We start from the raw sequence: 21,199 nt of genomic DNA on the forward strand, positions 1-21,199 counted from the left end.
CAGCCAAATCTGAACATGAGGCAGCGTCGGTGGTTAGACATGGTGAAGGACTACGATGGTGAGATCCTTTACGACACGGGAAAGGCTAACATAGTGGCTGACACCCTGAGCCTCAAGGCGGCAGCGGCCCCAATCCAAGATATCTGTCTGAGGATGACAGTGATTACTCCATTGATGGAGCAGATCTGAGAGGCGCAAGTCGAGGGCCTGAAGGAGGAGCACCAGAAGTGTAAGAGGATTACAGGCTAGGTGGCCTCCTTCGATTACGATAGTCATGGGTTGTTGACCCTGTATGGGAGAGTCTGGGTGTCGTACTGGGGCGGAGTGCGGCATGTATTGATGGATGAGGCCCACTAGTCCAGGTTCTCCATCCATCCAGGATCGATGAAGATGTACAGAGATCTTCGCCCCGTCTACTGGTGGCCCTAAGTGAAGTGGGACGTAGCTTGGTACGTGGAGAGATGCCTGACCTGCAGGAAGGTCAAGGCAGAGCACCAGAGGACCCACGGCAAGATGCAGCCATTAGACATTCCCGTGTGGAAATGGGAGGATATCACTATGTATTTCATTATAAGCACATTTATTGCTCATAATTTACATGTAAATCACTTAAATCTAAAATAGTCCTTCTTCATTACTTCAAAATAGGTTACAATTGTTGAACCTAACTATTACATCATCATAATAATGCTTAGCCAGAAACACGGGTGTTACAATTCTCCCCCCTGTAGGATGATTCTGTCCCGGAATCATGCATCAACAAACAATTGTGGATAGCGACTCATCATGTCACTCTCTGTCTCCCATGTGAGGTTTGGCTAATTTGAATGTTTCATATTAACGTCCTCAAATAACACACATGGAAAGTGTTATTTATATAATCCAGTTCTTTTGGCAATTCCAGCTTGTAAGCTTGGTTTCCAATCCTCTGAAAAACCTTGAATGGCCCAATAAATCTTGGACTCAACTTTCCTCTCTTTCCAAATCTTATAAGCCTCTTCCACGGTGAGACTTTGAGCAACACCGAATCTTCAACTTCGAAATTCATTGGTCGTCGTTTCTTATCAGCATAGTTCTTTTGGTGATCTTGAGCTGCTAACACACTTTTTCTAATCACTTTTATCTTTTCAGCAGTTTGATGGACTATTTCGGGACCCATAAACTGCTTTTTCTTCAGCCTCAAGCTAACAAGACGGCGTACGGCACTTCCGTCCGTATAAAGCTTTATAAGGTGCCATCTTAATGATCGAATGGTAACTATTGTTGTAGGATAACTCTACCAGGGGTAAATGTTCATCCCAGTTACCTTGAAATTCTAGGGTGCATGCTCTTAACATATCTTCCAGTGTTTTAAATTGTCCTTTCACCTTGACCATCAGTCTATGGATAGTAGGTTGTGCTTAAACATAACTTCTACCCATTTCCTCTTGTAGACTCTTCCAAAATCTTGATGTGAAACGACTGTCACGATCTGATACAATCCTTAAAGAACACCGTGAAGTCTCATTATTTCTTTCACATAGACATTTTCAAGCTTATCCACAGACCATCTTTCATTAGCTTCTATGAAGTGTGCACTCTTTATGAATTGAACCACAACTACCCGAATCATGTTGTGACCATTTTTCGTTCTGGGTAGTTTACTCATAAAATCCATGCTGATGTGTTCCCACTTACCCATGGGTACAAGTAACGGTTCTAAACACCCATATGGTTTCTAATATTGTGCTTTAACTCTTTCACATGTTACATACTCCGCCACATACTTTGCAACATCAAACTTCATCTTCGGTCACCAATAATAAGGTTTTAGATCCTTATACAACTTAGTGTTGCCGAGATGGATCGAGTACATGGTCTTGTGAGCTTCTTCCATGAGAAGATCTCTTATTCCTCCCATCTTAGGTACTCAAATCCTATTTTGGAACATCTTCAATCCTTGAATATGTGTACCAAATACCAACGTTTTGCCTAAACGTTCTTCCTTTCGGTTATTTTTCTCCAAAGCTTCTTCCTGAGTTGTCTTAATGCTTTCCATAATTGTTGCGACAACTTCAATTCTTAATGCTTTTGGCCTTTTTCTTTCCAGGTTTACCTTTTGACTCAGAGCATCAGCTACGACATTTGCTTTACCAAGGTGGTAAAGTATCTTGCAGTCGTAATCCTTGAGTAACTCTAGCCAGCTTTATTGTCTCATATTTAATTTCTTTTGATCAAAGAGATACTAAAGACTTTTATGATCAGTGAAGAGTTTTCTTTAATTTCTCAAATGCTTCTTCATGTTTCTCGCTCCATGTATATGTAACTCCTTTATGGGTCAAAGCTGTCAATGGAGCAGCTATCGAAGAATAACCTTGGACAAACCTTCGGTAATATCCAACTAATCCCAAAAAGCTTCTAATCTCAGTGGAACTTTTTGGTCGTTCTCATTTCATCACAGCTTCAATCTTTGCTAGATTAACCATTATTCCTTCCTGGTTAACCACATGACCCAAGAATTGGACTTCTCGAATCAAAAATTCACATTTAGAGAACTTTGCGTACAACTTCTCCTTCTTCAAAACTTCTAATACTTCTCGCAAGTGTTTGCCATGCTCCTATTGACTCTTTGAGTAAATCAAAATGTCATCTATGAACACTATTACAGATTTATTGAGGAATGGTTTATAAACATTGTTCATCAAATCCATAAATGATGATGGAGCATTGGTTAGTCCGAACGACATAACCAAAAACTCATAGTGACCATATCTTGTTTTGAATGCGGTCTTCTCGATATCTTGCTCTCTCACCTTCAATTGATGATTTATTGACCTAAGATTGATCTTTGAGAAATAGCTCGCACCTTGAAACTGATCGAACAGGTCTTCAATTCTTGGCAATCCATACTTTTCTTCACCGTTGCCTTGTTCAACTCTCTATAGTCTATGCACATCCTCATGCTCCCATCCTTCTTCTTCAAGAATAACTTTGGAGCTCCCCAGGGTGAAGAACTAGTTCTAATGAATCCATTGTACAACAACTCCTAAAAATGTGTCATAAGCTCCTTCATCTCTGTCGATGCTAATCTGTATGGTGCTTTCGCTATTGGCGTCGATCCTGACAATAAGTCTATTCGAAACTCCACTTGTCTATCAAGGAGCAATCTGGGAAGATCTTTGGGAAATACTTCCGGATAGTCATACACCACTGGTATTCTTTGCATCTCTTTCTTTTACTTATTTGCATCAATCACAAATGCCAAGTATGATGTGCATCCTTTGGACAAACACTTTCTGACTTACATCAGGGAAATAATTCCAGAATTTACTCTACGTTTGTCCCCGTACACCATAAATAACTCTTTTCCATGTGGGTTTAGTCTCACCATTTTCTTTCTACATAGTATCTTGGAATCATTTGCACTAAGCCAATCCATTCCTTGTACTATGTCAAAACCGTTCAACTCAATGGGTAACAATTCATCGTGGAATTTATTCCCGTTCAAGTTGATGACAATGTTTTTAATGCAATGCATCATCGGCTCGATTTGTTTTGGGGATTGGTCCTTGAGAGTCGACTACTCGACCATTTGGCAAATACACATTTTGATTTCATTGTAGAATGTTTGAACGACTTGGTGTAGGTTAAGATCATGTTGGCAATCTAATAACAATTCATTGATCGGTTATCTTTGGTAATTAGAAGATTAGTGTCTTAATCTAAAATTGTTACCTAAATATTATTTCCATAATCTGGAATTCATGATACCCAAGCATAAAGTCCCAATATCAGGTTTAAAAAGTATTTTATACGATCTTTCAAGTACTGCAGGAAACTTCTTGATTCCAAAAGACGTTGTATCCTTCTCAAACCCAAACAATTTGATGCATTCATCTAAATTGGATTTGATTATATGTCCTATGCCTAAGTATGCCTTCACGGTAATCTTATATATTTATAGATCGTCTTGAATTATCTATGCAATTTTATTTAGACAAACATCCGAGAGTGCATGCAGGGGTATGAACCTACACGTGCTTCACATGCTGCACATTGATCCGGCTTAAAGTTAACGGATCCCCAGAACAAGTACATTGGGGAATTATTAAAGAAACTACAATAACAAAATAATAATAATAATAATAATTATAAGATCCTTATGAATTAAGTATTTGTAGGGACAACCGATTTCATTGCTAATATCGAACATTTTTAGTAAGATAGAAAATTGTAAACGATTAAATAATAAATTAAGCAAAAGGCATAATCGGTAAAGTAGTAATATATGTTACGTTTTCTTGTTCATTTTGGGTATAAATCAAAACTAGAATAACCTAGAAATAAGATTGTTTGGAATAAATTTGTCAATTTTTTCTCCGAAATTTTTGAAATATACCAACAAACTATTTCCATTAACCCAGATTAGGCTAATTAGTTAGAATTCCTTTTTGAAAAATTGAGTTAACTAACAAAGTTTTTAAAGCTTTTTAAAAAAAGAAAAAAAATAATAATAATAATAATAATAATCAAGCTATATAATACTTGGTAAAGTAGCCATCCATTTGGAATTGATATTTCGGAGTAGTTGAAAATGAGTCAATCACAATATATGTAGCTAGAATCTTAATCCTATATAAATTAAGAAGACTTTTGTTGAGTTGTCGAAAGCTTCGTATTTCAATACCACGTAACATGTCTAATTCGACGCTCTGCGAAAAATAGTTTGTGGTAGATGCTCGTTTTCTGACGTGTTGTTCGATTGTGAATGGCTTTTCTATGGGTTGCGATTACGTTTTTCGTTTGTTTGTTTATTGGCAGTGTTTGATCCTCTAGTTTGTCACTGTAACCGGTCTTTCTTGGGTGTATAAATGATGTCCTTTGGACAATCTACTCAACAAATGATATGTTTATGCTCATTTTATCTAGATAGTGTATTGGCCGTTGAGTTTTTTTATTGATTTGTTATTTTTTCCATTAATTGTTGATTTGTTCATTTTTGTTTATATGAAACATGATAATCAGGTTTGTTCTACATTGTGGATGCAATATGTATACATGAAGGTGTTGGAATTGACCAATAGCTGGTAGCTATGTGATATGAGCTTAGAATCAGTTTTCTTTTTCTCTTTCGAGACAATATGCGGTAAGCATTAGGTCGCTAGCTAAGTTATCTACTCTCTTTGGTTTAAAGTGATTCATTTGTTTGTTTGTTCAATCATTACAGAGAAGTGTGTTTATGGTACTCATGAGGATAGCCTGATATGAAAGTTCAATGGATTACTCAAACGCTGAAACATATATGTATTTGTTCATGATAATTTTGTCTGTTTGAAATTGGTTAATGATAAATAGAAAATAGTGGAAAGAATTAAGACGATTTAAATTGTTTGAGTGTTTGTTGTCATTGTTTTGGTGTGGTTTGTGAAACACTTCATGTAAGATTTGTTCAACAATCATCATATGTTGTAAACTTTTGTTATTTTGCAAATGTTGGACACTAAATACTATTATTTTGTATAAATTTATTGGACCCAAATATTCTTTCATATTACACCATATATTTGTTCATTTTCTCACATCATATATACGGCTAACAAAATCTATACATTATCCCATGTTATTATTTTAAATAGTATTCATCATTAAGTCTTTTCATTTGCCAAGCCGCAATACGATAAGGATGGTGATGATTATTTGTTGTTTAAGACAGTGATAAAATTTGCTACATATAATATTTTGGTTTTTTCAAAAAAAGAATGAATAACATATGAAATAGGATATAATAATTGCTTATGCCTTATAGTCTATTCAATTTCCAGCATGTCTGATCTTAATATTGGTAATTATTATTGACAAACCAAAGAGCTTCTTGTTCGGTGGTATCTGGTATTGTCCTCCATCCTTGAGTTTTAGGGTTCAAGTCCTGCAATGGACATAGGTGGAATAATTTAGGAGTAGTTTAGTATATTTTTTGTTTCAAAAAAAAATATATTATCTACCAAAAAAACTATTCGCCTACCCACTTCATCTTCTATATAATCTACCCTAATTTTAATTCACATTTTTACTTCTTAATCTTCTACTCTCTTCTATTATCAAAATTGTTTATATTTTACAAGAACTAAGCAAGCAACATGACTACATAAGTTGTCAAGAAATTGCTCGAACAGTATATTGCTAAAGATGATCTTGTGAAGGAAATCATCATGAATTTGTTTAGATGATTTCAAAAGATCTTCTCTTAGAATCTACATGTTCTTAAATTTATAACATGAAGAGTTTGGTGAATGTTATGATAATCCTTCAAAACTTAACTAATGAGCAAAAAGAGCTCATTGATAATTTGTTGCAGGGGTTTTTGTTCACGGTAGTTGTAGCAATGGGTTTTGGGGGTTTGTGAAATATAACATAATTTTAGAAAAGTACAAGGACTAATCTGTCATTCTTGAAAGATGCAAGTTCAAGGACTAACTTGTTATTTTAAAAGATGTAAACTGTTCTCGTTATCCGTTGAGTGGATAAATCCGGGAAAACAACAACTCAATTGATTCTGATTTTGTGCCTAAAATCAAAATTGTTGCATCAGGAATTATCCTATGTTTGGATTTCATGATACCCAAGTCATATAGGGTCGAAATATCAAACAAGGAAAGTGTTTACACGATTCCTGTTTTGCTATCCAGATTTCCATAACCCTATTTCGATTTCCCAACAATCGTCAGATCTAATTGAATATAAATATGAGCAAATTTTTATTAATCAAAAATATTTATCATTAAAAACATTTTTTGCAGTTTTAAAAAGTTAAGTGATAGAATTTGAAGTTGTTGATAAGTTGACATCATGGATACTCAACCGACCTTATGGCATTTAAATATTATAGCATTTTTCACTTCTTATTCTTCTATATTCTTTGAGTCTTTTTAGTTGTAAATTGTCTTATTATATTTTTTATAAACAATTTAGGATGAGCCAATAACATTTATCATAAAAAAACATTTCTTGATACCGAATATAAAAGGTTATCGGAAATAAATATATTAGCGTATGACACCTTACATAATTGTTAGCAAAGAATATTTCAGTATTACGACAACATCATTGTTAGATCTGACCGAATATAAGTATGAAAATTTTTCGATATGATTAATAAAAAATATGTATCATAGAAACATTTTTTGCAATTTTATAAAGGCAAGTGATCGAGGTGGAAGTTGTGAATAAGTTGAGGTCGCTAATAACGAATATTATTTGATAAATGTTCAGCTGCAGATACTAATGTGGGGACCAAATATAAGTTACTTTCGCGGCGTTAAGTTTATATTGGAAAAATATTATCAACCGAATATAATTTGACGAATGTTCAAGTGCAATTGCAGGTGTGGGGCAAATATACATTGTTGACAATGTTATGTGTAGATTTGAAAACTATTTATGCATACGTTTAATGTCATTTGTATGTCAATAACTTTGGCATAATTTATCTATGGCATAATTTATATAATCGACATACTGTAATAATAATAATGTTAATAGAGTCAATGGTAACTCGATTGATGTTCTAAATAAAGTATTACATATTACATATTTTATATAAACTAACTAAACTAAACATCATCATTTAATATTTCACATAATCTTCGTGGTCTTTCTTCTCCTTTTCCAAAGCTTCTATCAAATCTTCATACAAGTTTACTAGTACTCTCTCATCTTCAATTTCGGTTGTTAGATATGCACTAACTAAATCTTTCCTTTCAAAAGCAAAAGCTTTCATAATGAAACTTTCCTTTGTCTAGCATCTTGATCAAGTTTAATGAAATACGCATGGTTCAAAAGTTGTCTAATGTTGATGTTCGTTTTGTCAAACATTGCTTTTCCAATTTTTGATAGTTACTTTACAAAAAAAAATTGGGTAGGTTTGGAGTTTCTGGTTGGTGGGTAGAGGACAAAGAGAATGAAGCCATAAAAAGGATTATTGTTATGTATTTGTTAAGAGTGGTTTTGTTTCGAGAATAGAGATGATCGTGTTCTGAGAATAAAGTTCCATGGATAGTCTTTTTATCATCCTCTGGCAATTTTGTGGGACTCCGATGGATCCCGTACGTTCTCCAGAGCAGTAAAGGCAGGTAAGGCTCAGTTTATGCTGTGATTTCTTATCTATCACTGGTGACTTCAATTAGAGAGAGACTAATTGATGAATTTTGATTCCATTTTGTCTGCCTAATGCTTTTCCGACGACTGTTTTGGGACCTCCAGCAGCAGCAGCAGTAGGGAAGAAGACGAGGTACTAGTCTCCGATGGCCAGAAAGAAGGTGGGGAAACCGATATCTGTCGGGGCGTGGGTTTGCAGAACTCATAACTTGGTTGTGGAGTTGCGTTTCCTGGTGAGCGAAGAATTCAACCACCGCTGAAGGAATGCTCTTGTGCGCCCCCTGGAAGCTAGGTACACCAATTGAACTCCTGTTGGGCTTTAATGCATTGGTGAGTATCAAAGTTAGCTAATGGGTTGGTGGCATGTAATTGATTATGCGAATTGATTAATCTAAATGGGATGATAACCTATGGCTGTGAAATTTATTTGTAATTTGATGTATATGATTAAACGAAATATGTATATGAATGAGACTTGAATTAAGCTCTAGAAAAAGTACGTGGGTTTAAATTATATTTAAATTGGATCGATAAAATTATATAACTATTTATTAGCTAATAGTCATATGAACTAAATGCACACGACAATATTAAACGTGAGTTGGAATGGTAAATGGTAAATCGATCAAGGCGTTATTTATTAATAATGCAAATAAGTATGATACTAAGTAATATTAAGCAATAATTTTGAAGCATAAGCTAAGAATAAATTATTGATATGGGTTGTAGGTGTTTAGGGAGCTGGACTGACCATCTAAATCACTTTAGTGGCTATTCGGTGATTTCTACTTCAGGTGAGTTACCTTTCAGTAGAAGTGGGTCTAAGGTCACAATGTCGGCCCGCTAGTAGGACTTGATTGTTTTTGTGATAATTGTCTGTTATGTTATGTTATGTTTTATGTGCTAGCATAGCATGATGTTATGTGATAGTGACAGTAGGGAGTAGTCTCGCATCCGGTCGATAGGGCCGAATGGGTAGGCCAGCACTCAGATATGCTAGGCAGTATATATATGTGTTTATATGCTAGTGATTATGTGGTAGTCGTAGCGGTGAAATAGTCCCCGTTATCCGGTTAAAATAGACCGAAGGGGAGGCCAGCACCCAGATATGCTAGGCAGTTATCCGATTGAAATAGACCGAAGGGGAGGCCAACACCCAGATATGCTAGGCAGTTATCCGGTTGAAATAGACCGAAGGTGTGACAACCCGAAATTTAATTCCATTATTTTTAACCCCTTTTCCGCTAATAAGCCTCATTTTATTTAACTGTCCGTTAACTTTTGGACTGGCTAATTAATTGGGACTTTTATAAATGACTTAGTAAGGGTTGAAACAAATTAGAAACACCCTCATTATCCCTTGGAAAATTTTAGTTTCAACCAACTCAAAATACGACCACTAAATCGGGTGCGACCAAAAGCCCCATTTAACGGCAGTATCGGGTAGATTTTGTCACAACTAGAAATTTTGTGCCTTGTAACTACAACACATCAGTAAAATTTTGAATCAAGTCTTAAGAGCATGTATGATGCTTACTTTATGACATCAAAATTTGCAATCAAATACACCATACAAGCATTACAAATGATCAACATGCAATTGGAAACCCTAAAAGTTCTTGCTTAGGTCCATTTTGGACTAGGACTTCCTCATTGGGCCCAATGGACCAATAAGCTTCCAACTTGACCATCTTGGGCTTAGAATCCTTAAATGGGCTCTAATTGGACCCACTTTCATTTATTCCAACATTTTGGGCCATATTGGGCCTAGAATGGAATAAATTAAATAATATGAACCATTATGAACCATAATTAACCTAAACTAGCCTAACAAAGTATAAAAATCACACTTATATTTTATAGGGCCAACAATCATTCAACCTAACTCTAATATGGGCTTAGGGGCAATAAAGCCCAAAAATCTCCTTTTTCCTCTCCAAATCTCGGCCCAAGCCCAATGCATGGGGAAGAGTTGACTTAGGCCTTGCCACCTCATTTTTACATGGGGATTATCCATGCAAATAACCCAAGTATGCATGCACTATCTTATCAATCTTCTCTCTCCCTCTCCCTCTTTTTCCTTCGGGCGAGAGCAAGAGATGAACACACACACCTAACAAAACTCTCTCTAAATTACTCAAGAATCATCCACTCTTCTTCATCCAAAATCTCGAAAATTTGGCTTGATGTCTAGGGATCTTCATAAAGTAATTCATCATCTAAGGTAAGTTAATGGCTAACTTATGATCTAACTCCCTTCATTTCATCAAAATCTCTTCTAAATTCATTCAATCTTGTGATCTTGCACCTTAGAAGATCCTTAAATTCGAGATCTTCCAAGGAAAGGTTGCTAGGGCCGAAATAGCAACAAACTCTTCTCTTTTCTTCTTCAAATCGAAACCACAAGAAAAGGTGAGCTTCATACCCCCTATTTTTCGGTTTTTATAAGTTTTGGGGGGGGGGGGGAATACAAGCAAATGTGTAGATCTATGAGTATATGTATGCTTTGTGTGATTTCTATGCTTGTATATATGTTCTTATGTGATTGTGGTGTTGGATCTAGTCAAAAAGACCTTAAAACCAAGATCTATATTAAGTTGTATGCAATAAGTATAAATTATTTTATTTCACACAAATCATTTCTAGAAAAACAACCAAGTTGGTTAAAGTGAACATCTTTGGGCTTAAAACCCATTTTTGGACTCAAAATGCTAAAAATATGAAACTAAAGGGCCCAAAATGACAAAATATGAATTCTGATGTTTGAAATGAGACAAAACAGTTTTAATAAAGTATTTTCTGGAAATATACACTCTTGAAGGATTAAAATGTGAATTTTTAAGCATAATGGGCCAAAAATGAACTTTTCGGCCCAATAAAGCCCAATATGCGAGATTTTCAAATTTGAAGGGCTGAAACTATACTTTTCTGTAAAACAGGGGACTGCTAGTGCTCCAAGTTCATTTCAGGGGTTAAAAATACTTTTCATATTTAAAAGGGACCAAAGATGCAAAAATTTTCTATTTTGGGCCAAAAGTGTAAAAATTGCGAAAAAAGAGGTTTCAGCCGAGAAAACTCCATTCTGAGGGACTAAAACTGTTTTTCAAATAAATTTGAGCTGAAAAATACCTTTTCAACAAGTTTTGATACTAAAGTGTCAAGAAAAATTGTTTAAGGACTAAAATGGAAATTCTTTTAAACAAAGGGTCAAAAGTGTAAATTTATCCAAAAGAAAGGGGTTGCAGAAAGTAAAATTCTAATGTTTTAAACAACAAATCTGTTATGATGAAATAATAGTACCACGACTACCGACGAAACATAATACACCTTCAACACCAAAAATCGTTACCAAACGAATTGATTCGGTCTCGAATCAATAATGAATCAAAAATTCTATACACGACGATACTACAATACACACGCTGAAATTACGGGAAGTCAATACACACGCGGGAATTCACCAGACATCGATACACCATCTTTGGGCCCGAAAGTTTCAAATCGTGCTTGTTGGGCCTAGCTAGCCCAATGACATGATCTTTAGGCCCGAAGGAGACTCGCTTACATGTTGTTGGGTCTTATATGACCTAATTCCATGTAAAAGGACTTTCACTGGCTTTTGTGCTGTTGGGCCCCAAGGGTCTTTTGGTACTGCTAGCAAAGTCGAGAATTCACCAATGCGATTCGGGCCAAGGGCCTTACGCATTCACGATAGCCTTGAACGACTTATGGAAATAGCGGGGGCTTCGCACCCTCTTTTCTCCTCGGTTGTGGGGCTATGGGAAGTCAGGGTAGTTGGATTAAGTGAATAGTACGGACGACGCCTAAGGGATCGTTTGTATAGTTGTAAACTAGTCGTTTTCATTAATGCGTGTTTATAACAATTCACAATCCATAATTAATCCAATGTCACCTGGAATTATCGAATACACACGTCTCAACAGTATAACAAAATATAAAACGCGTATTTCAAAGTATTAGGAAAACATCGGGTTTTCCTAGGGTTTTCAATTCATACACCTACAAGATGCATACCCAGTTTAACAATTTTCTTTACATTTATAGAAACAAACAAGCATACTTACGGATCTTCACACTTTTTTTTACACGATACTCTTTTCAGAAAATATCGGATTTTCTGGTGGTTTTCAAAACAATACAAAACATTATATTTCAAATATTACTTATGAACTCACCAACATTTCATATGTTGACGTTTTTCAAAATACTTGTATTCTCAGGTAACAGGTAAATCGAAGGGAAAATGTACTCAGTGATGTCTTGTTGTTTGTTTAACTAGTATCGAACAATCTACTTTTTGGGAATGTAATATTATGAAACAATGTACTAAATGTAAACACTACCAGTTGTACTATTTCAATGCATGGTGATGAATGATGTTATGTTTCATGTATATTCACTGTGATGGTATTCAATTGAGTCATAACAGCCCTCGGACGTTTCTGCCGTCTGGTTCGGGGGTGTGACAGATTTCCACTGAGCCCCAACTCAAACCCCTATATAAGGGTGAGTGGAGTCTATTTGAGACTTTTTCACTCTCTCTCCTCTCTCTCTAACCTCTCTCCTCAATCCAAGATCTAGGTCCAAAAATCACACTTTTCAAGCCTCAAATCACTAAGGTAACTTCCCTAACTCATAGATTAGCATCTTAGACCTTCAAAATCGTAGTTAAACAATCATTTAGGACCATTTTCATGTGTTTACGGCCCTGTAACATGCTTGGGCCGTAAACACACATATAAGGGGTTTTTGAGTCGTTAAACCCTTCTAATCGACCTTTGGAGCTTAGATATGGCTATATGACTTAATGTACTAGAATTAGAACACCTTGAAACGAGTTTTTGGAGAGTAAACATGAGTTTACTGCCCAAGAACATGCTTGGGCCGTAAACTCACCTTCATGAGGAGTAAACTCATATTTGAGTGTGTAAAAGCCACTTAAACACACCAATAGCCTTGGATTAAATTCTAGAATCAACCACCAACAAGTTAGGGACCTTAAAACTCGATTAAAAACAACTCCATATGGAGTTCACGGCCGTAAACCCCTCATGAATGGGTTCCTGGGCCGTAAACTCCTATAAAGGGGTTAAATGGTGCCCTAAACTCACCCATTGACTTGTAAAAATGAGTAGAACCATTTATGATTAACCTATGGCCTTCAAAACACATAATGAATGTGTGGGTGAGAGTTTACGGCCGTAAACTCATCAAATGGTCCATATTTTTGAATTAGTCCCTTTCTAATGCCCTAGAACAAAACCTAGCATCATCCCTCAATTAGTAAAAGGCCATTTAGCACTCAAGAACCTCATCCATGAGTTTACGGCTGTAAACTCATGGGTATGAGGTGTTTAGGACCGAAATCTCTCCTAAGAGTTTACTCTTGAAGAGTAAACTCCTTATCCAAGTCATACACACCCTTAAATGTTACGCGGGACACCCCTAACACTTAACCAAAGTGTTTTCCGCACTTTAGGGTGTGTATACTTATTTAATTAGTATTATATATACTAATTGTATGTAAACATATGATATCATATGTTAATAGGTCACTAGGTGTGTTCAAGTCTTTACTTGACACCGAGCACCCAACCGGTACCTTCGTTCGATCCACTTACAACAGGTGAGTTCATACCCCTGAATGAACCTTTAGAATGTTTTTACATGTTTTAATGGGGGGGAGGGGAATACAAGTTAAACATGCCATTTATCATATCAATCACATGTGATTGATAACCCGCATGCACAAGGATTTATTACACTATCAACTGTTTTACCAAGTATGATATTGTAAATGGTTTTTCCAAAATGACTTTACTTGTTCAAATCTTTACTTATATTGTTTTATCAAAATGTGTTTATGAAAGGTTTCCAACGGAATTCTAAAGGTTTTCAAACTTATTTTACAAGAGAATACCAAGTCGTGATTTTCTTAAGTATAAAGGCTTTCCAAAGTTTTTATCAAGGTTTTCTTCCATGTTTTTATACTCCTACTTGGTTAGATACTACTGCTTCGTTATACTTCTACTTAGTTAATACTCCTACTTAGTTAAATGCTACTACTTTGTTAACACTTTTACTTCGTGAGACGCTTTTACTTCGTGATGAACTTTTACTTCGTGATCCGCTTTTACTTAGTGATACGCTCCTACATCATGATACACTTATGCTTGTTAAACGCTTCTACTTCGAGAAATACTACTACTTCGTAAACGCTCCTACTTTATTACCGCTTCTACTTCACGAACCACTCATACTTTATTACTGCCAGTACTTCGAGAAACACTCCTACTTTATTAATGTTGCTACTTCGTAAACACTTATTCTTTATTAACACTTCTACTTCGTGAAACACTCCTACTTTGTTAACGCTTCTACTTAGTTAAATGCTTCCACATCGTTAAATGTATGCCTGTACTTGTATAGTTATATAAATAATGATTAAAGGACTTAGGAAGGCTAGTTCGCCCTATTTCCTTTTCTTCGTTGAGATGTGGTCTGGTGGGATCGGATATCCATCCGAAGGTCGTTTGATCATTAATTATATATCATGTATACATGTATAGACATATGGGTTTTACATCGGTCGGTTCAGTTCATTTCCGTTGGGTAGCAAGGGCATCCTCCCACTCGTCACTCATAGATCAGAGACACTAGTAACTATTATAGGAATAGTTAGGTGACTCTATCTCTCACTATATTTCTCTCTCTATATCTCTCTTACTTTAGAATGTGACACACTATTTCCCACTACGGCAGTTCATTGCGCCAATGTCGTGTAACCAGAGTCTCCAAGAAGGAGAGCGAAGATCATGTGTATAGATCTATACGGGACTGGCACTCCCACACCCTGACTACTAGCCACAGTCCGCACCGGTAAGGCCCATGGGTGACATGAAGCCACTACTACTACCACTACCACTACGCGTGACCTGGAGGGTCATCGGATACTCTATAGTCGATCAACATGGTTACATACGAGTTCACATTCACTCCTTGTTTTAGACCTTGCTAGACGTATCATTCAGTTGATACTGTCTGGGGTCTGCTTTCACTATTTTTAGACCTTGCTAGACGTATCTTCAATTTGATACCGTCTGGGGTCTGTGTCTCCCTTTTGGTAGACTGAGCCAGGCGTGTCGTTCATTCGACACTCTCCTGGAGTCTATGATTTCTTTGCCTTGGTCAGCAGTATCTTCTGCTGAGGCATATGATATTTTCCCTCAGTCCTTTTACTAGTAATATTCTCCTACTTTCCATAAAATCAAACACTGTATTTTGGTAATGATAGTGTTTAAGGGAAAATTACTTTTTACAACATAACTCTGTCGGGTCTTGGTAGAAGACTACTTTTATTTAAGAAAATATAGGATTTTCTGGAAAGGACTCTAATACACTATAGACTCTAAAACTACTACTTTTATAAAGTTATTTTGAACTTACACAAATGACACTAAATACTTATGAACTCACCAGCATTTATAAAAATGCTGATACTCGCTTTCAAAATAACTTGTATTCTCAGGTCAGCAATAGACAGGTACATTCCAGGAGCTTTTGGATGAAGACATTTTAGTACCAAGCTGTACCTATATTATTACTTGTATTACTTTGATGTTTCTATGTAATGTAAACTATGTAAAACTATTACTATTATTGCAATGGTTGTTGTACTTTGATTACTATACTGCATATCTTGTGATACTTGATATGACGTCATCCACCCCAGAACGTTTCCGTCGTTCCGGTTTTGGGGTGTGACAGATTGGTATCGGAGCATTGTTTATAGTGAGCTAAGTATATCAATTTATAAAAGATATACAGCCTATAAATACATAGAGATAAAACACTCTGACCAAGAATTATACTTTAAAATATAACCATATTTTACCAAAGTGTAAGGACATCCAGAATCTAAACACTCGAACACAAGTATCACAAGAAGAACAAGAATAAAAGTCTTCGGATGTTGAACATTACCATCAAACCTGGGCAGTTATGTAATCATAAGCTGGAATAAATGTAACCTGATCAACTACATTTATTCGAGATGCGATGAACGTGTGCTTGGGAGTGATAGTGGTGTTGCAACAGGTCTGAAACTTACCAACTAGGAATGCTAGAGCCAAACATAAAGTTTAAAATACTATGGGAGTATTTTGGAATACTAAAAGACTCACATTAATCCCAGAATCAAATTCAGAAGATAAGAAACAAACAAGAAATTAAAATACCATAGGGGTATTTTAGGATCAATAGATAACCTTGTGTGAAGAACTAAAAAGATCCTTATTGATATACCTACAATTACAGAGGTTATACTCCCAAGGTTATATATAATAAGGATCCCATAGGCTAAGAATGTGTGGTTTCGCTCTACTTCCTTTTCCTCGTTGGGATGTGGATATCGAGTAGTATCACATATTCGAAGGCCTATCGGATCTAAGCTATATATGATTTGTATACCCTGTGTAATCATAGCAGGACTTGATATGGATCATCCAGTGAAATGTTAATAATCTCTTAGGATTCTTTAGACATTTCCATTCTCGCACGAACCCTGTAGAAAACCTCATCCACTTCAGTGCTCGCCAGAAGAGTTGATTCAGACCCAGAAGAGGTTCATTGAGAAGATTTCCAGTTCGGTAATAAATGAACTAGGTCGAGACTATTGAAATCACCAAGTGCCTATATCTTTTAGGGACATCGGTGAGAAATTCGCCTAAACTTACGAGATTTCCAGTCATCCATCATGAAGAGATGACACCCAGAGTCGGATTCGGAAGTAACGCGGAGTAGAAGTTCAATATGTCTTCAAGAGAAAAGAACCCTAGGTAACTACCCGAAGGAAACCAATGCCGGTCCCAGTCAGGGATACGAGGTAGACAAAGGGAACCAGTACCTGGAACCCGATAAGTGTCTTTTCCTCACGATTCGTCACACTAATACACCCATAAAATAATACAATTCAGTGAGTTAGTGGTTACACTACTCACGCTATGTGTTAGGTAAAATCGCCTTTTCCCGTTGCCAGTAACACGATTAGAGCGGATCCCCACACCTCTATTGAGAATGTTTAGCCATAAGCCTTCATGAGCTTTTCTTCCCGCGGTCTTGTTCCGAACTGGTCTCAAATGTTTCCAAGCCGGAGAGTGAAACCTTTCCCAGTATAAGTGTAACAGCCCGGAATTTCAAATATTGATATAATTATGATTTTGGGGGTGTTTTAAGAGGGGACTCGGCGAGTTGGAGCCTAGACTCGCCGAGTAGGATCGCAGACTTGGTCGCGGGTTCGCGACTGGACTCGACGAGTCCAGATATGGACTCGACGAGTCGACGCTGTTCAGCAGAAACCCTAACCGTTTGGTTTTGGGTCGTATATAACGCCTCTTAGGCCGTCATTGTCCGTCTTTTGGTCGATTGAGAAGAACCCTAAGAGGCTGTGGGCATCTAGAGCAAGATTGAAGGCCATTGGTGACTTGAAGAAATTGTGGTGCAAGGAGGGAAGGGTTTTGGCTAAAGGAACTGCAAGGGATTCGAGCTCTGAGGTTTGGGGACACAGAGAGTGTGTTATTCAGGTAATAATCCGGATCATTTCTGTTATATTGATGTGTGCATGAATCTAGGGTTTATGGAACCCATTTGGTGATTAGATGGATTATTACTTTGTTAATCAAACGGATATAACCCTGTATTAGGACCTTAGAGGTCCAGAAGGTTCCATGCTTGTGTATTTCGGAACCATAATTGTCCCAGGAAGCAGTTTGATCGACTGCATGGCATGGACTCGACGAGTCTGATGAACAGACTCGGCGAGTAGCTTGAAGAATATATGGGACTCGTCGAGTTGTTCGTCAGACTCGGCGAGTTGAGTCGGGGTGGCCCCGCGATTCTTCCAGGAGGAACTCGTCGAGCAAAAAGGGGATACTCGACGTGTAGAAAAGGAATATTAAGGAATCGGTGAGTCAAGGGCGAGTGGACTCAGAGTCGTTGAACTCGGCGAGTCTTGGGGTGACTCGGCGAGTTAGGTCGCGGGTTAAGTGAAGTTCTGAGTATGGGGACTCAGCGAGTCATAGAGTTGACTCGGCGAGTAGGGTCAGTCAGGGGTTGACTTTGACCTTGTCTTTGACCAAGGATTGACCAGTGGTTCCAAGGGTATTTTGGTAATTGTTGTTATTGTTTGAGTTCAGTGCATTGGTGACTATCCAGAGGTGGAGATCGTATCAGTGATCGGAGCAACTTGAGCTATCTGTCCAGTTGGCAGTTTCGAGGTGAGTTATCCTCACTATATCGCTGGGGTTATGGCACCAATGCCAACCCTTTTATCGGATGGAAATCCGGGTAGTTGTCAGTTGTTATATGTTATGGGCCGGAAGGCAATACATGTTATGGGCCGGAAGGCAATACATGTTATGGGCCGGAAGGCATTACTATGTGGACCGGAAGGTCATGGCCTGGAAAGGCGTATGTATGCATTTAGTATGTTGACTGATTCATAGGGTAATGTTATGATAGTGACCGGCTAGACCGGTATCTTGTTTAGAGTAATGCTATGATATGTGATCTGTTGATCGATTGTTGTCTATGAACTGCTATATGATTATTTGTTATGCTATATATGCATTTTATGCTTATGGGCCGGAAGGCGATATGTTATGGGCCGGAAGGTGATTATGTTGTGTGATGGACCGGAAGGTCAGGGCCTGGAAAGGCGTATATGTGGTTGGTATTCTGGGGGTATCTCACTAAGCTTTCGGGCTTACAGTTGTGGTTTTATGTTTCAGGTTCTCAAGAGTCTGTGACAAGGCAAAGGCGTGATCGTACCGTTCCTCGCGTTGGTGTTTTATGTTTTGAACCTGGGAAATTACTCTGTTAAAGAATGTATTGAAAACCTTTTTGCAACAATGTTAATAAAATGGGTGATTTGAAAAGTTTTAATTGTTTTGAAATTTTGGATGTTACAATAAGGGTAACTTAGTAGGAACGATTCCCAACTTATGGCTTTTTCCGATACTCACACTCCTACCTTGAATACCAGGACTACATCATAGGGATGTAGGTTGACACTGTGACAACCAATATCCAAGGCACGGGAAAAATTTAGGCCTAACATAGTAAGGATAGATATGTCTAGGGTTAACCATCGTCTCTCGTCCGCTTGTGTTCTTTTCCGTATAGGAAAACCATGCCTCCGAAAAACGTAACCCATCCACTGGCAAGAAACCAACTCTCCTACTCGATGAAGCTACGTTCCATGTTGCAGTCTCGGCAGCCGCTGCAGCTGTCATGGATCAACTGAATGCTAACAACGCCAATGTTAGCAAGAGCCATATTGGAAATTCCGATCCTAGTGGTGGACAGCAGCAACCAACCCCTGTGTATGCAGCCACCCAAGAACCTCAGCCAACTCCACTAAAGAGAAAACTCAAGATCGAGGAGGGAAGTACTCGACTCAAGGAACTTCCAAAGGGCAACGAGCTGAGACAGTCAATACCCATGCCAGCCCTCCCATCCTGACCTCCAGAAGACCATACCTAGGAAACCTTCCCCACTACAGTAAGTGCAGTTGCCACCATCATGATAGCTGTCGAGAACTCTTTTGTGCTAGGTGCAATATGAAGGGCCATGCTACTCGCGTCTGCAGAATCCTGGTTGAGTTTATTACATCAACCACCAATGTGACAGATAGCCCAGTTTGCTGCCTATGTGGTAAGGATGGACACTTCAAGAAGAACTATCCAAACTGAAGGAAAGAATAAAGACTCAGGAGGAGTCTGACCCTAATGCTTAGGGAGAAGCATCAAGGAACCCGGTAGATATTTGGTACGTCTCTCAATCTCATATAGTTAACCGGAAACATTAAAAGGCTAATTCTAAATGTAATTATTTCCCCATTAAGGCGAAAGTCGCAGCACGGTTATAAAATTTAAAATTTTCATTAGGTAAAACTATAATGGCTAAGTATATACGTTACGGCCATGTATAATTGAGATGGATAGACCTAGAGTGAGTGAATGCCGCCTCATTTCCTGTTCCTCGTTTGGTTGTGGATTTAAGGCGGAGTCGCTCAGTCAACAGTCCTCCTTACCTTAATTATACATGACTAGTATATGTTAGGCGATTATAGAAATGCCTCGTGAGAATCCATTCATAAAAAGGTACTTTACTCATAAACACTCAGGACCCTCTATAGTTCCGCATCGACTCTATCGGTCCAAGTATCCGCGACAGTGATACACGGGACGAAACCCGAGACACCTAGAACTTGTGTGCCCGTTCGACACATGACTCTATCGACCCTCATTCTATGTCATGTCGAAGTATGCCAACTTCGACGCCTCTATCGATCATGGTTCGACTTCTTGCAACCATGTGTAACTCCCTAGTGCTGTGTAAAAAGAACTTTCACCGTAGTCATTTCGGCAGATAAAGGTTCTTTCGAACCTAAACAAAATAAAAATAATAAAGACTAATGCGATCCTTCATTCGTCCCTCACCTCGAATCTTCCGAAGTACCCAGGAGAGGGGTACCACACACTGTTAACCAACCTTTCTTAGACAGAGAGAAACCGAAGTGAAAGACACTACGGATATTCCAGAAGACGATAACCACCCGAAGCATACCTCGTAGATTTACCAGAAAGACCCTTCATCCCGTTCCAGAGAACGGGAGCTAGAGTCAAGAGAACCCCTACGGATTGAGCTACTATAATGACCACAAATCCGAAATTGTTGTCATCCCGGTTAAGCCAACATAGTAGCTAACACCCTCAGTTGGTAAAGAAATCTGAGTCGTAAGAGTCAAGTGACTACGACCATCCATTCACACTTAATTCCTCAAATTAAGCATCGCAGTGAATATCCCGGAAATCCGAGAGCTGTGGTGAATTAAACTCTGAGAAGAGTGGATGAGGAGATTAAAGTTCCGAGTGATGGAACCCTATACTTACAAGATTTGACCTAGACCGGGAAAACTCAGAACCTTCGGAAGAGTATTTTCCGAAGATATTTGCACTACGCAGGCACTTCGTCCACCCTGTTA

The 21,199-nt window shown here is 37.8% G+C and overlaps 1 long non-coding RNA gene across 1 annotated transcript; it reads left to right on the forward strand.

The window, feature by feature from the left end:
- Positions 1–7,908: 7,908 nt before the first annotated feature.
- LOC145094779 (uncharacterized) lies at positions 7,909–8,629 on the forward strand. The gene is made up of 2 exons (XR_013703551.1): positions 7,909–8,108; positions 8,239–8,629. It is a non-coding gene; the product is annotated as an uncharacterized LOC145094779 (long non-coding RNA).
- The last annotated feature ends 12,570 nt before the right edge of the window (positions 8,630–21,199 follow it).

This window comes from Lactuca serriola, chromosome 3, assembly GCF_051521515.1.
Source record: "Lactuca serriola cultivar US96UC23 chromosome 3, Lser_US96UC23_V15, whole genome shotgun sequence".
NCBI lineage: Eukaryota > Viridiplantae > Streptophyta > Magnoliopsida > Asterales > Asteraceae > Lactuca > Lactuca serriola.